At 42.2% G+C, this 17,594-nt stretch overlaps 1 protein-coding gene across 9 annotated transcripts in view; it reads right to left on the reverse strand.

Annotated features, from left to right (window-relative positions):
• The window catches only part of TENM3 (teneurin transmembrane protein 3), a 1,064,917-nt gene that overhangs the window by 523,339 nt on the left and 523,984 nt on the right, over positions 1-17,594 (reverse strand). For 3 of the 9 annotated variants that reach the window (XM_044938530.2, XM_044938526.2, XM_044938508.2), the window contains exon 1: positions 6,294-8,127. The exons of 3 other annotated variants lie outside the window; for them this stretch is intronic. The gene's annotated coding sequence lies outside the window, so the exon portion shown is untranslated. Of the gene's footprint in view, positions 1-6,293; positions 8,129-17,594 lie in introns of those variants that run through there. 3 more of the 9 variants (XM_044938517.2, XM_044938531.2, XM_044938534.2) reach the window with 3 other exon arrangements.

A 17,594-nucleotide genomic window follows, 5' to 3' on the forward strand; every position in this document is an offset into this window, starting at 1 on the left:
TAAAAAAAGAGGTGACAGTAAATTTAAAAGCCAATCTCAACTGAAATAAGAAAATACTGAAATTTGTTTCATATGTGCTTGAAAGTCTAAAGGAAATTAGAAATGATACATTTCAGATCAACTTTCAAAACCCCACATGGGAAGTCCAGAAAAATTCCCTGTAAGTTAAACAGAAAGATCCCCTGTAAGTTAAATATTTTCTTTATTATTACCAAACAGCAGTGGTGTTAACTACTACTGGTTTAGGAATCACGGGGGTATTTGTAACAGGTAGCTTTAAGGGCTGAAAGAGCAATAATGCATTTGCAACAGTTTGAGAAGTTATTTTTAAGGCTTTTCACCAAAGTTAACAATATTTGTCCCAAATAAAGAAAAAAAATTTTAGTATTGAAAATCATTGTGATTTTATTCATGCCACAGAGTTATAAAATTCTAGAATTAGGTTATGTTCCTAGAGGTCACCTATATAAATCCTTGGACCCATTCTGCTGCATTTTATTCATTCTTTTAGTAGATATGTGCTAAGTACCACCTGCCAGGTGCTGTGCTTGAGTAATGATGCCAAATAACAGTCTCCAACCTTGAAAATCGTCTCTCTGGTCCTGCCTGACAATGCTGTGTGACTGAACGCTAACAGCTTTGGGAAGCTACTTGTTTCACTTCTGGACAAGATTGCTGGTTAAGGTCCTTCCTTCTAAGTGCTGCGGGTTCTGCCTTACAATGGCGTCCACCCCATGGCCCAAGGCTCTCCTCCCCTAAGCCCTCATTGCTCAAAATAATTATCTCTCAGTTCCATTTGCTATTTCTATATGGCTTTAAAAACCTGTCACCATTTTTGTGTTCAGCTTTCTGTGTCAATTCTCACGGAACTGCTTCAGTTCTGATCAGCACACAGTGACATGCCCCGTCCTTCCTCTTTTTCCAACACCATATCTAACCATAGTCTCCCTATTCACTAGATTCCAGCTGATACTTTTCTCTCGTAAAACACTGTTTTTTTTTTAAGTTAGTGTCTTAACATTTGTCCGTCTCTGTGTCTTCTCATAGCCACTTGAATATCTAGTTCCTTCTCATCCATCAATCTTAAATCTACAAATCAACCTCTCTGAGAGGTAACCCTCATGATCCTAACTAAATTGATTTCTCCTCTCCTTCCAGTCACTATCTTATATCTCTGTTTTATTTTCAGTTTCACACCAGTATCTGAACTTATGCTGCTTATTTAATTACTTACTTGTTGGCGGTTTCCTCCCTAGAAAGTAAGCTCATTCTTACATTCTTAGAGCCTAGACCCGGGCATGGCAAATGGAAGGAAGAAAGAGCAGGTGGGAACGGTCCTTGTTTTGGATGCTACATGGATCTGCACCACGTCTTTTTTTGCATATGGATGAGACATATTCTTACATGATATGATTTTGCTGAATCTCAGAAGGAGGACTGGGATCTCTGGATTCAGCCAACACTTCTAGCTCGATTCCGATCCTAATTATCCAGCACTGTTCTCTTTACCTATCTCTTGTTAATAAGGACTTTGGTAATCACACCACAAATGTCCTGGAAAACAAATGCATTTCCACCTCATGTACTCTTTCACAAGCTGGGCGTGTACTGTGTCAACTTCTGTTGACAAAGATTAACTATATCCAACATGGTATTCTAAGTTCCTCCCAGGTGGCTCTAGAGGTAACAATAGATGAGGGTTTGATCCCTGGGTCCAGAAGATCCCTGAAGGAGGAATGGGCAACCCTCTCCAGTATTCTTGCCTGGGAAATCCCATGGACAGAGGAGCCTGGCAGGCTACAATCCATGTGATCACAAAGAATCAGACATGACTGAGCATGCATGCACATACACATACACACAACATATATTATCCTAGGGAGTTAAGATGGGTTATAACTTGAGTCTGATCCAGAAGTGCTGTTTTGCTTTTCTCTATCTTTCATTTCCCTTTCCCTGTCCCCCCTCCACCCACTTCCTCTTCCTACTCCTTCCCTAATTCTTTCTCTTCCTATGCGTTAGGGCTGCCCCTGGTGGGGATGATCCTGGGGTTAAATAATTTGCTGACACCTAGATTTCTGTGCCTTGTGTTGATGAGACAACTTCTCAAAACCTCACTTCAGGCCGTTGATGAAAAACACAGGCCCACGGGTGCTGCCTCTGCCACAGCAATCAGTGCCTCTGTCTGCTCAACATGAGACAAGTTAGCTCTCATGATATTTACTGGAGAACCAGGGAGGGCACACACAGAAAGGAGTCATTTTCTGCTAACTACAACAGAGTGAATACCCAGCAGGTGTTCCTACCATAAATGTTATACTGGTACTAAACATAAATTAGAAATCGCTTTCCCCAAATTATTGGATTTATGAATTATCACAAGCCCATAAAAATCAGTGAGGACAGTTATTATTTTACTGGTTCTATTGATCAACAACAGAAACATTAAGAAACCAGCTCATGGACTTCCCCAGCAGTCCAATGGTTAGGACTTCGCCTTCCAATGCAAAGGGTGCTGGTTTGAACCCCAGTCTGAAAGCTGGGATCTTACATGCCTCAGAGCCAAAAACCAAGACATAAAACAGGCAATACTGTAACAAATTCAAAAGAAGATATGGGACATATACGCAATGGAATATTACTCAGCCATTAAAAAGAATGAAATAAGGCCATTTGCAGAAATATGGATGGACCTAGAGATTGTCATACTGAGTGAACTAAGTCAGATAGAGAAGGAGAAATATTATATGACATCCCTTATATGTGGAATCTAAAAAGAAATTATACAAATGAACTTACTTACAAAACAGAAACAGAGTCACAGACTTCCAAAACAAACTTATGGTTGCAGGGGTGGGGTGGGGAAGGGATAGTTAGGGACTTTGGGAAGGTCATGTACACACTTCTATCTTTAAAATGAATAACCAACAAGGACCTACTGTATAGCACATGGAACTCTACTCAATATTATGTGGCAGCCTGAATGGGAGTGGGGTTGGGGGGAGAATGGATACATGTATATGTATGGCTGAGTCCCTTTGCTGTTCATCTGAAACTATCACAACATTGTTAATTGGCTATATCCCAAAACAAAATGTTTTTGGTGTTAAAATACAAATAAACTTAAAAAGTTACATTTAGGAAAAAAAAAAAGACTTTAAAAATGGTCCCAATCAAAAACAAAGAAAGAAAGAAACCATCCTGGAGCCCTAACGCCAGTTCAGCATTGACATCTCAACAGCAGCCTCCTGCATCCTGTCTCTGGTGCCTGGTTGGCCCCCGAATACTGTGCTTCTTGCCCTATGACTGTGTCACATACCCACGTGCTTGGATACCTGCTTCTGACATATTCTAGCAGGGATCGAAGCTGCCACATTCATCTAAAAGTCTAAATAGCATCTTCATGGCCACAGTTTGAAAAACCACACTTGCTAAACAAAGAAAGAAAGTGGGACACTCCCGCTTTCCTTTAGAAGGTGCGACAGAACGTAAAGTACTGCTGGAGAGCAACAGAAAATCAAAACAAAATTTACAACCTTGATAAAACTGTGATTTATGCGCTGGACCGTCTGAAAAGCAACGTGTGACACGAACAATGACAAAGGAAGGAAGACCAGATCGATTCCTCCCCACGGCTCTTTCACTTTTCTGAATGAAGCTGGAAGACGTTCTATCACTTGAGGTGGAACAGAGTCACCAGGGCATCATTTTTCAAGGGAACTCTGCTGCTGGAAACAATTGCACCGGTTCCTTGAAACCATTTTTAGAAATAAAGTCCACAGATTAAGTAATCTCATCCCATGATCCATTTCTGGGTAAAAAGAGAAGGATTTCAGCATGTCGCAGACTGTCAATATCCCCAGAGCAATTGACCTGTGCTCATCAAATGAACAATAGTGTAAAAGCTGATGGCTTATTTTATTTCTTTTTAATGGTTCTGAAGCCTTTCCCTGATTTCTCAAACTCGAGAGTATCATATCATGTAAGGGGATTAAAGATATTTGTGGATTATACAAGGTTGACATTAAAATAGAAAGATTCTGGAAATTTAATTTTGTGAAGAAAAGCAAGATGCTCGTTAATTTAATCAAAACATAAATGACAGCAAGCACAGTTAATAAAGTTCAATATGACTTGATTTGCAAGGAGGTATGTTAATGTGAGAAGTAAAGTGATATTTACAACCTTTCAGAAAACTGTGAAGTAGTAAAGTTTTCCTAAACAGTTTATATATCGTTAGGCTACACCGAAATTGGTCTTCTCTGCATATGTTAGCACCATGGGAGTTATTAAGATCCACTACCACTCCAGTGCTCTTGCCTACAGAATCCCATGGACGGAGGAGCCTGATAGGCTATGGTCCATGGGGTCGCTAAGAGTCGGACACAACTGAGCGACTTCACTTTCACTTTTCACTTTCATGCATGGGAGAAGGAAATGGCAACCCACTCCAGTGTTCTTGCCTGGAGAATCCCAGGGACAGAGGAGCCTGTTGGGCAGCCGTCTATGGGGTCGCACAGAGTCGGACACAACTGACGTGACTTAGCAGCAGCAGCACAGGGCCCATAGGTTCCTGGACCACTGGAGGGAGGAGCCATGTGATCTGAGGATTCCAGCAGACATTGTCTCCCTCTCCACATCATCCTTTCTCCATCAGTCTGGGAGCCAGGCCAGTGCCCAAAGCTTACATATTTTACAATCACAAAACAGCAAGCACATGAAAATAAGCTAACTTAGAGGCCATGTAAATAAAAGGCATCTACATGTAAAGTATACTGGCTTGCATGCTGCCTAAACTCCAGTAAAGCCCTTATAATGAGGAGCTGTGAACTGTTCCGACATGTACAGCTGATCCAAGCAATTCCATCAGTCAAGATCATACAATTTAAAAAATTTTAAAGTTAAGTCAGCCCAAAGTAAACCAATTCAAATCAGGCTTTGATTGTCTTGATCACCACAATTCTGTAATGCTCGTGGTTATGTATTACAGTAGCCGTATGATTTCCTTCCTGAAGTGGTTTTTTAGTTTGCATGTGGAAGAAGATAGTCAGCCATAAGTGGCCTGCCTTTCTCTGATTTCTTTATTTAAGTTCTGGAACCTGAGTAATAAAAATAAACACAATATTTGAAGTCAAAAGGCATATATTTTAAATTATTTGGCTGATGTAAGTATCAACTTTACATTTTTACATCAGGGAATACTATGACCTGCTGAAGTAGTCAACAATACTTTGGATGTGTCCTCCATTTTAAACCATCCTGAACCATTGTTTTCCTTGGTTTCCAAGCCCCCATACAACCCACCTTTGATTACTTCTCAGTCTCCTATTGAGCTTTGTCTCACCCTCCTGGCATTCCAGTTTCCAAGGCTCAATCCTCCTCTCTTCTCATCCTCTCCTCTACTCTGGACTGTCTCGTCCACGTCTTCAGTGCCCATCTCTGTACAGATGCCTTGGCAATTAGATTTATCCTTAGTTCAAGATGCTCCTCCTAACTGCAGATCTAGCTAAGGGCCTTCTTGACATATAGTCCTGATCACTTCCAAGAAATCTCAAACTCAGCATATGTTGACGTGAATTCACGGTAGTCTTCCTTCACATAATCTACTTGGAATATTTCCTGTCTCACTGAGATACCATCACCCAGTTATGCACGTCAGAAACCCAAGGGGCTACCTTGTGTCATCTCTCTCTCTTCACTTCTAATACATAATCAACTCTAGTCAATTTTATCACCCGAATAGTTCTTCAACCAGACACTCTTCTCCATTCTTGATAACTTCTACCCCCAGTACAAGCCACTGTCATCGCTCACCCAGATGACGGGTGGGAAGATCCAGGGTAGGATTCAGAGAGAGTGTTCATACAGGAGAACCAAGAAAGTTGCCAGAAGGTAAACTGATGGAACGAGCAAGTGGCCAACAATGGGAAAACAAAACAAAACAAAACCATTAGATTAGGGCTGAAAAGAGACCGCCATGTTTAGAAAGTGGGAAGTTACTGTTGACCTTTGAGAGTCATTTCAGTAGAGGTGGAGGTGTGGTTTTAAAGGGATCACCCAGTAATGAAGTGTATACTATTCTTTCTAGAATGCTGCTGTAAAGAGAACGAGACTATTGCTTCAGGGGGAGGCACTGTTGAAGGCGTATTTTTAAAAGAATGGTTGATTTGGTTTGTCGCATGCCAATTATTACATTTAGAATGGATAAACAACAAAATCCTACTGGATAGCACAAGGAACTATCCAGTCTCCTAAGATAAACCATATGGAAAATGATATTTAAAAAAATGTACCTGTGTGTCTCGCTGTATTTTGATGACTCCACCAATTGTCTCGCTGTTCACACTGTTTGCTGAACCCAGGGTAGGTAAGGTGCGAGTGGGGAAGCTTAAGAAAACTTGAGCCATGGGAATGGCAGACGTATTTATTCTTTCTGGGCTGGTGAAGCAGCCGACTCTAATGGCTGATGCAGCAGCAAGGACGGCAACTCGACTCAACACACCTTGACTCGCCTGGACTCAATTCCAGTTGCCCCTAAGAGCATTTCAGGTGGTGCTTATAGAGGACATTACACCTGTGCAGTGCTATAAACAGTCTCAGCTGTTACATAACCATGTATTTACCTAACTTGGGGCAAGAGGCCTGGGGCGAGAGGGCCTGACCACCGTCATCTTGGCTAATTTGCTCTCTCCCCACATTGTATATATGTGTAAAACCAAGTCTCTTTACTGCACAAGAGATTGGCACAGCACTGTAAATCAACTGAACGTCAATTAAAAAAAAAATAAAGATGGTTGAGATTTGTGCACTTTATAACTTGACCAGGACAACAAAGGGAAAAGGAAATTCCTGAAGATATGAGAGTGGAGGTAGGATTGACCAAGCAAAGATCTAGAGGAAGGAAAAGGAATCCCATGCAGGGCAGAGGAAGATGGAGCCTCATTAAACAGAAAAACAGGTGAAGGTACTTCCTTTTGGTAAAGAAGAAAGCAGAATTCAGGTGTGATGAATCTCACATTTCTTAGTGAATTAGAAGGAAGCATTATCAGAAATGGAAAAGACAGCTGTTAAAAGAGATCAAAATGTTTGGATACTTAATTGATTCAACAAATATTTATTGAATGTCTCCTATGAGCGGGCACCGAGAATCCAGTAGTCAATTAGAAAGAAGCCACCGCAGGTCTCATAAAGATTCCAAGCCTCCACGGATGAGATTTCAGCTTCCGTATTGAATCGCCAAGGATAGCAAAAAATTAAGGGAACCACATGGAAAGGAAATCTTCAAACCAAATGCCCAAAGCCTCAAAGAATGCAAGGGGATGATCTAGAGGGTGGTAAATGATGATGGCAAGTGGGCTTCAATGGAGAAAACATTGAATGAAAGCTCATAGAATAATAGTGTAAAAGGGCAGTAAAAATGCAATCCTATTTACAGGGCCCTGGGGGCCAAATCTGAGGGGATATAAACGAGTCTGGTTTCAAAGACATGGAACGTGGTACCCATATGACTAACAGGCAAACTATTAGGTGCTCGAGTTGCATTAAATACAGTATTTATTGCACCTCCACTCCAGGCTCTGTTCCTATAGAGGGAAACCCCTCCCGCTGTCTCCAGGGGAATGGCACAAAGGGAGAGCCCTGGCTCCACCCCGCTGCTGGATCTGCTGGTAATCACCCACCTGTTCCGAGTTCGCATGAGCTAACTCGGAGAAAAGTGAAGGCATTTTCACCCTGAGATCAGTATGCTGATGATACACGGTCTCCATCTCCCCTTTTATCTCTAATCCTGACACCACAATTTCACAATTTATTCAGCATTGGAGGGGCCCCATCGGGCATGGAGATCAAAGTGAGCCAGAAAAGGATTAATCCAGATAAGACAGAGGTTATGATGAGAGTATGGAGCAAATATTTAAGGAATGTGGCGAGCGTGCGTCTGTGTCTCTCGTAGGAACATAGCTTTTAATCCATGGTTACTTCTGGCATCTCGGCTGATCCCAGTTGATGTCCATGACAGGACAGGCCCAGAACCAGAGGGCTATGTATAGTTCCAAGCTTAGAGTCGGTGACTGTATACCAAGTGCCTCTCACTTTGGAATTTTGTGGTGGCTGTCCCCAGCCAGGGTCTTTTTTCTTTTTTTAATTTTATTTTATTTTTAAACTTTACAAAATGTGTTAGTTTTGCCAAATATCAAAATGAATCCGCCACAGGTATACCTGTGTTCCCCATCCTGAACCCTCCTCCCTCCTCCCTCCCCATACCCTCCCTCTGGGTCATCCCAGTGCACCAGCCCCAAGCATCCAGTATCGTGCATCGAACCTGGACTGGCAACTCGTTTCATGCATGATATTATACATGTTTCAATGCCATTCTCCCAAATCTCCCCACCTTCTCCCTCTCCCACAGAGTCCATAAGACTGATCTATACATCAGTGTCTCTTTTGCTGTCTCGTACACAGGGTAATTGTTACCATCTGTCTAAATTCCATATATATGCATTAGTCTACTGTATTGGTGTTTTTCTTTCTGGCTTACTTCACTCTGTATAATAGGCTTCAGTTTCATCCACCTCATTAGAACTGATTCAAATGTATTCTTTTTAATGGCTGAGTAATACTCCATTGTGTATATGTACCACTGCTTTCTTATCCATTCATCTGCTGATGGGCATCTAGGTTGCTTCCATGTCCTGGCTATTATAAACAGTGCTGCGATGAATATTGGGGTACACGTGTCTCTTTCCCTTCTGGTTTCCTCAGTGTGTATGCCCAGCAGTGGGATTGCTGGATCATAAGGCAGTTCTATTTCCAGTTTTTTAAGGAATCTCCACACTGTTCTCCATAGTGGTTGTACTAGTTTGCATTCCCACCAACAGTGTAAGAGGGTTCCCTTTTCTCCACACCCTCTGCAGCATTTATTGCTTGTAGACTTTTGGATCGCAGCCATTCTGACTGGCGTGAAATGGTACCTCATAGTGGTTTTGATTTGCATTTCTCTGATAATGAGTGATGTTGAGCATCTTTTCATGTGTTTGTTAGCCATCTGTATGTCTTCTTTGGAGAAATATCTATTTAGTTCTTTGGCCCATTTTTTGATTGGGTCATTTATTTTTCTGGAGTTGAGCTGTAGGAGTTGCTTGTATATTTTTGAGATTAGTTGTTTGTCAGTTGCTTCATTTGCTATTATTTTCTCCCATTCTGAAGGCTGCCTTTTCACCTTGCTAATAGTTTCCTTTGTTGTGCAGAAGCTTTTAAGTTTCATTAGGTCCCATTTGTTTATTTTTGCTTTTATTTCCAATATTCTGGGAGGTGGGTCATAGAGGATCCTGCTGTGATGTATGTCGGAGAGTGTTTTGCCTATGTTCTCCTCTAGGAGTTTTATAGTTTCTGGTCTTACGTTGAGATCTTTAATCCATTTTGAGTTTATTTTTGTGTATGGTGTTAGAAAGTGTTCTAGTTTCATTCTTTTACAAGTGGTTGACCAGTTTTCCCAGCACCACTTGTTAAAGAGATTGTCTTTAATCCATTGTATATTCTTACCTCCTTTGTCAAAATAATGGTGTTTAAGGCAGAGGCCAGTATCCTTTTTCTTTTCTCTATGAACTTTCTCTCAATGAAGTTATCAGCAGAGCAGGAAATGCTACCCTAGTTTTCTTTAGTTGCATTTCCCCCAACTGTTATTACCCTATTGTTCCCACCCCACCCCCAAACATTTCAATTAATGTTATTTTGTGAAATTTCTTCTGAGCCTATTTTTCTGAGAAGTTTCACTTCAGAAAGCCCAAATGTGTCAAGCAATCTAAAAATAGGGCAACTGATTTTAGATTGACTGAACTATTCATCAATTGGGGAGGGGGTTCTTTATAATCAGCTATATGGAATTACATTTTCTATTGAAGCCATTCTGTAGTTATTTATAATATTACTATAAGCAACAAACAAAAAATTAGTCATGATTTTCCTTCTTTATTTAGTGTCAGCCATGCTGTTTTTTTCCTCTCTTGTCTCTGTCTCTATTTTTATTTGGTTTTAAATCTTTTCAATCTAATTTTCAACTAGATCTCTTTCCAGGAGAAAACTCCAAAAAGTCAATCATATTTTTTTTTCTCCCAGCTAAACTTAACTCTTGAAGAAACCACTTATTTGTATGACACAGATATCAAAGATTTTGCTAAATGTTAGCCTGTAGTATTATAATATGCCTTTGCTGATTTTTACAAACTAACAAAATATAATTTACTAATAATGGAAAGAATTCAACAAATTGTATGCTGAAAGGAGCAACAGTTTTAATATTACACAAAACTATAATCAAGACTTTTAAAATGACATATATCTTACACTATTCTCAGAGATTTTTTTTTCCAGAGAGAGTGTTTTTTCTAGAAGAAAGAGCTGCTCAAAAATTATCTCAGCCCTTTATCTCAATCTCTCTTTTCTCTTGTTTGTTTCTGGCATAAAAAGGCTCAGATGTTAGTGTGAGCCACTAGAGGAGGTAAGCAAATAAAAAAGAGAAGAAAAATTACATGTATGTGCATTAAAATTTTTAAAAAATAATTTTCCTAAGACTGTCATCCCTATTGTCTAAAATTATAATAGTTGTAAGTGACAAAGATGAATCAGTCCTTACACATCGGTCAGGTCTCTTATGTGTCAACAATAATGGAAATATTCACTTGTTTATTGATTCACTTCTACACAGGGGGACTTACTGACAATTGGTCACTGTCCTAGGGCCTAATGGATTCTGGAGAGAATAGAAGGTACTGGCCCCAAAGGAGCTCACGCTGGAGAGGGGCTCAGATCGACATGGAGTGAACACACAAGAAGCCCAGAGAGCCACAGGGAAGGGGGCACTGGCTGGTGGCCTGGTGTGGGGGAGCCCTGAGGATTGCATCTGAGCTGAGACCTAAGAGATGACCAGGAGCCCAGTAGGAGAAATTGGGGTGGGGGCAACATTCTAGCCAGAGGGAAGAGTAATCAAAGACTTTGACTTGTTCCAGTTCTTAAAATTTGTCCGTTTAAGAGAACTCAGCTACTGGAAAACTTTTGGGAAGCTGTTCTGATATAGAATGCTTATATGGCTGGAGGATCCAGGGCTCATCTGACCCCCAGTGGCTCAGAAGGTTTAGGCTCTGCCTGCAATGCAAGAGACCCGCGTTCGATTCCTGAGTTGGGAAGATTCCATAGAGAAGGGAATGGCTACCCACTCCAGTATTCTTACCTGGAGAATTTCATGGACAGAGGAAACTGAAGGGCTACAGTCCAGGGGTTTGCAAAGAGTCGGCTGCAACTGAGTGACTAACACACACATTTGCCCCTAGACTCTCATTTGAGGATAAAGCAGCTAAGAAAGAAGAGATGGGTGTTTATAACTTGGGGGTCTTGTGGACTGTTCCTTCATTTCCTCCTTCATTAATTTATTTCCCCAACTCATTTAAAAGGAAAGTCATCCAGAGTCTTACAGTAAACAAAAGAAACCTGTATACTCTAATTGTGGTTACCTAGTATTTCCAGACATATTTGCCATTTCTTCATCTGAATACCAGAGGCTGGACTTGGGAAATCTCCAAAACTCCTTTGGGATTTGATTACAGGTCCACAATCTCTTATCTATATTCTACACCCTGCAAAGTTATGAAGACAGAATAAAGGAAACTTATTTGATAGCAAAACAACCTCTGTTGCCTTGTACTCTATTTATCTCACTACATTTGAATATTCATGAGTTTTGTGGAAGAAACATTAAAAGGTTTAATTGTCAACATGGCCCTAGACTTCATGAATTGTGTTATATAAGAGACAACACATCCACCATACTACCTTTCTAAAATATACAAATCCTGAATGAGTTTTGGCTAAAGGATTCCTTAAGAAGCTACTGGGCTTAATGTCATATCCAGAATTCTCAGCAAGGTCTGGTGGGCATCACCACTGCTTTACTGATGACTATTAAAATTATATGGCTTCATGTTTGGAGACCTATGGTCATCTGTTACCATTTCAAACTCTTCTGGACCCCACGCTTTACTTCATCAAAAAGGTTTCTCACTTCATCCCAAACTGACTTTGTTAAACCATTTTCACAGATAAATGATTTAACACATAAACATTTCACATGTAAATATCAGATAAAATGATTTAAGAGCTATGCTGTGAGGAAAAAAATTTTGTAAAGTCCATTATAAAATCACATGAAAGAGAAGTAACTGCCTATGAATAACCATATCATGAAGGCCGATCAGGCGTTTCACATGGCTGAAGTAACTGTTTATGAGAATTAATGTCCATATTATGAACAGGCAGATGGTCTATTTAACCAAACATATTCTAGTTTGTCATTCCTTATCAACTGAACTGATTTGGGAGTAAGAAGAGTAACTGCAGGCAGATTTGCAGGCAAGTGTCCATCAGGAGTGTTCCTTAAACAAGCTATTCCAGCAGTGTTAATTTCAGAAATATGACATCTTACGCAGTGTAAAGCTTGGAAGCTTTAGATCATTATACATCACTCGCTCGGCATCTTTAAACAACAGCTAAAAAATCTCAGGAAATTTTTGTTCTCAGAGAAAGCAGTAGATAACATGTGGAAGCTTATAGGTTGGCTAAAGTGCTAGATTAAAAGGGATACTGCTGCTGTTTTCTCCATTCTGTCTACTCACAAACGATCCTGCCCCAAGATTTATTAATACAATGGCCCAAGGCAAATTCGAATTTGGTCATGTCACTTCCCTCTATCAAACCACTGATGCTTCTCTTTGCCTTTGGGATAAGTCCCCCTAATAGGTAAGCTCTGGGAGGATACGGATTCTTTTAGAGTGTTTCTATTCACTGCTCTGTCCTTAGGGACTACAGCAGTGCTTGCTTGCACATTCAACAATTATTCTAGAAGGGTCAGTCCATGACACAGCCCATGTGTAGCCCTTGCCACCTGTCCCCCTGCCTGGTGGTGGGGTCCTGATTGTCTCTCTCTGCCTAGAACAACTTTCTTCCAGCCTATTTCCTTTTTGCTCCATCTTTGTCTCCGTACTAGTCACTGAGGTCTTCCTTGAAACCCCAGACCAGGTTAACTTTCGGTGTTACCGTTTTTTGCTCTGTTCTATAACTTCCCTTCTGAAACGTTCATGTCACTTGCATTGACTTATTCAATATCTGACTTCCCTACAAAACTGTAAGTTTAATGAGGACAGGACCACAGCGAACTTGTCGTCTTCTGTCTCTCAGCACGTCGTTGTTGTTTAGCTGCTCAGTTGTGTCTGACTCTTTTGCGATCCCATGGACTGTAGCCTGCCAAGCTCCTCTGTCCATGGGATTTCCCAGGATAGAATAGTAGAATGGGCTGCCATTTCCTTCTCCAGGGCACCTTAGGACCTTAATAAACAAGTGACGACTAAATGAAGCATGGATAAGCCTCGTTCTCATTTTCCAGGGCCAGGATTCGTGTCCCTCCCTGGAAGAAGCGTTCTTTCTGTTTGCCCACGAGAGACGGCTCCTGGCGACACGCCTGCTTAGTTTCAGGGCAGCCACGCTCTCTCTGCAAGTTTGCTCTTTATTACTGTTACCCCAAACCCTGGGGCACATTGAAGCCAGTTTTTCTCTCTTTAGAAATTGCAAAAAGCACAGCATCTGCATCTTTGTCCGAATCACCAGACAACCTGTCTGCATGAACACTGGCAATTAACACGTAACAGTCTCCCACAAGAACCACCGTGAGGGAGGCAGGTTCTGGCTGCGAGATCCTTATAGAGATCATGCATAACCACATCCATGTTGAGATATTTGAGATCACAGACATGGAGAACATTTTTAACCTATTATTATTTTTCTCCTATAAATGCCCATATGCTTTTAATCCCGGATTATTACTATATCCCAGAAGCATTTTAGAGTCATAATAAGCACAGGTGTTTGTGTGCCAAGGAGTGTGGTACCTGCCCCAGGGATATTCATAAAACGAGGGCCACTGGCCTCCAGTGAGGTCATGAAATAGGGGGTTGAGGAGGAGGAGGAGGGGGCAAGCAAGGAGAGGTTTTGTGAATCCGCCACTGAATTGTCTTCATCATTCTCCACACCAGTGCCTTGATGCATTCTCCGCTTTGCACATCATGACTTTTGGGCTTGGAGGAATGTCCTTCCTGTGCCTGATTTTCATGCATCCTTTGAAAGTCAGCACAGGCTAAGTTCATCTTCTCCAGGAAGCCTTCCTGTTCCCATCTTCCTGCAAACTAGCTTCTCCTACTCAGTTCCCACGACCCTCTGGTTTGTAAGCCTGTCAGTACTCTTAGGAGACTTTATTACAACGATATCTCTTGTTCACATGCTCTTGAAAACACAGACCGTGTCTGATTTGTATTTCTGACTCCAGCATTTAGCATGGTATGTGGCAGGAGGTTTGGTGGTGGAAAGAAGGAGCAAATTTTCTTGCTAAATTTCCTTCTCAGGAAAATAACTGCTAGCACTGAGGCAAGGGGCAGGGGTCGTGCTGAAGGTCAGGGGAGAACTGTGCTCTCAGGGTGTTCCCTTATCAGAGGTGGGCCACTCTCTCCAAGTGGGCGGACAGGCCTTTGTGAGCCTGGCTTCTCTACATCTAAGAAGGAGGTCGGAGAGAGACTGAATTGGGAAGTCCAAGGCTGTTAGCGCAGAAAGCAGTGGCAGGTCTTATGAAGAAAGAGGGAGTCCTTCCCAGTGAACTCGGACATTTCTGCCTTTGTCAGAAACCCTGAGTCAGGACTCCCCGGGATGTGCATGCATGGTAAGTTGCTTCAGTCGTGTCCGACTCTTTACAACCCGAATGAATGTAGCCTGCCAGACCTCTGTCCATGGGATTCTCCAGGCAAGAATACTGGAGTCGGTTGCCATGCCCTCCTCCAGGGGATCTTCTTGACCCAGGGATCGAATCCTCATAAGTCTCCTGCATCGGGAAGCAGGTTCTTTTACTGCTAGTGCCACCTGGGAAGCCCCTATGACAACTCAGACTAGTCAAAGGAATCAACCACCCATGGCAGAGATTCCCAAGTGAAAAGGGTAACAGGGATGACAAAAATCAGAAGCCTGGAAAGCTAGAAGAGTTGAAAAGTTTAAAGAACAACTGAACCAAGATGAAACGATCCCAGATATGTGCAGTAAAAGCCTGCGCTTCCCCGTCCCAGACCTCGTGTGACATTTCTACCATGTGACTGGTTGCTGCAGCTTTTTCTGAAGAAGAAGATGATGGTCCCTCTTAAAGAGATTCTTTGCTCCATGGGGGCAAAAAAAAATTGGAAGTATCTTGTCACCTAGAATATTATCCTTTGGCCAAAGAATTTACCAAAACCCATCTTGGGGAATGGGGAAGATGGCATTCCTGGAATATCTCTGGGGTAAAAAATAAAATCTGCGATGCTGATCTGTCTCTGTGTCCAACACAAAGCCAAAGAATAGATGAAATCTATGCTAGAGAGCGAATCCAACATCTTGTGAATTTTAAGCAGTTTCCAGAATGTCCTCTTCCATAAGAAGCATACAATTTCCAAAGTGTGTCACACTGCCAAAAAGTGTTAAATACAGGCAGTCCACAACTTAACGAACGGCTGTATTTCGGGAGTTTGTTTCTGAGGCAGTCGTGTGAGAACCTGCAGTGTGCATTTCCCACTGAAACCACCCCATACAGCTCAGTCCCCTTCCCGAGCGCAGAGAAGCCCCAGTGCACTCAGAGTGGGGTGTGAGCAGTGAGCCTGGGACCAGCCAGGCCAGAACCCTGCCGCCGTGGGGTGCAGCTGTGGGTCCCCCACTAGGATGCTCACATTTCCTCCTGCTAAAAATCTTGTGGAGGCATCAGGGGATTTCCTTGCTTCTGCTTGGGGTCCAGTTTCTCTTGATTTCTCCTGTTTTGGCCAAGGAGTAAAAGTAGGGATGCCAAATAATAAGCCATTTTGTTTTGGTAGCTAGTGCTTAAATAGTATTCTGTGCAGAGTTTCTATAATTGAGAAACAATTGTAATGTTGCTATCCTGCCAATGGGAGCAGGAGGAAATTACCTTCCCAGCTTCCATGAGGTGAACCCAACATAACACATGAAAACAAGTAAAATATAAAACGGAAATATAAAAATTAACCTGAGTAAATGGAGATTTCTTTGGGTTTTTTAAGACCATTGAGAAAAGTGCAGTATAAAATAAAATCTTGTTTCCCTAAAAAAAAAAAGTAGGGATGCCTCACCTCGGGCTGCTGAAGCCATCTCTAGGAGCTGTAATTGTGGCATAAGGAGATGCCCCCCTTCTGTACATTTCTGAGAGTATACTGCCCATGTGCTGTGGGGCTAAGTCGCTTCAGTTGTGTCCGACTCTTTGCAACCCTATGGACTGTAGCCCGCCAGTCTCCTCTGTCCATGGGATTCCCCAGACAAGAATACTGGAGTGGGTTGCCATGCCCTCCTCCAAGGGATCTTCTCGACCCAGGGATTGAGAGTCCTTACATCTCCTGCACTGGCAGGCAGGTTCTTTACCACTAGTACCACCTGGGAAGCCCATTCTGTTTATACAAGACTTTAATGACTGACCAGCAGGAGTTTACTAGATGAAAAGAACAGGCACACACCAGACTATTTATTATGCTTATTCTTTGTTTTCTTTTTTGGCAGCTCTGAGTGGCATGTGGGTTCTGAGTTCCCTAACTAGGGATTTAGCCCATACCCCCTGCAATGGAAGCTTGGAGTCTTAACCACTGGACTGCCAAGGAAGTCCCCAGATTGTTGGTTAGTATTCCTATCTGGTCTGATAATGGTGGTGCCAGGTTCTGGGGTAATTTTTTTCTTCCCTTTCCTCCTTGACTTTCTTAGCCTGTAATGAAGAGGGCCTCTCTCCCTAGAACCAACACTGGGGCCAGCTAAGAAGACAGATCTAGGGTTCTGAATGAAAGTAGAATTCTAGGCTCTTTCAACCATATAAGTAGGGCAGAAGAGTCAGGAAGTCCATCTGGAATGGACATTTGCATGTAAATTACCGTTAATTTCTGGAAGACCTCAGACCAACAAGAACAGCTATGACAATAAAACTCCAGAGATGCCCGTAGTGTGGGAAATGAAAATCCTGAATTCTCCAGAAGACTTAGTGGAAAGTTGAGGAAAGTGATTTTAAATGCATATCACAGACACACACAAAAAAATATGCAAACCAGGCAGGACTCTGGCCAATTTAATCTCTAAGGTGCTTTCCAGTTACTATTTTTTTCTCTTGCAGATTCATCTCACACCCAGATCTTTAGAAACTGTGGGGGGAGGCTGAGTATCACTCAGTAATTCTCAGAGAGTCTGCTGGTGCCCTGAGGCCCAGGGCACCCCGGGCTTGGAATGTCGGTGATGTGCAATCGGACCAGCTGTCCCAGAAGTGCAGTCCGGGTAAAAAGAATACGAGGCTGGTGGCAACCTGGCTGCTATTCTAGGAGAAGAGCCCCTCTTGTGACAGCTGAGAGGTCCTCACGGAGTGAGAGCCAGGAACATTCCTGCCCTGGGCACCACCCTTTGGCCAGAATGTCCTTGCCCTGCTCGGCCCTAGTTCTCTCTACTTTAAGGTTGCAAGCAGCTGCCCTTGAAACATAAAGCTGAGCAACTGGACACGG

The sequence above is a fragment of the Bubalus bubalis genome, chromosome 1, assembly GCF_019923935.1.
Source record: "Bubalus bubalis isolate 160015118507 breed Murrah chromosome 1, NDDB_SH_1, whole genome shotgun sequence".
In the NCBI taxonomy this organism is placed as follows: Eukaryota; Metazoa; Chordata; class Mammalia; order Artiodactyla; family Bovidae; genus Bubalus; species Bubalus bubalis.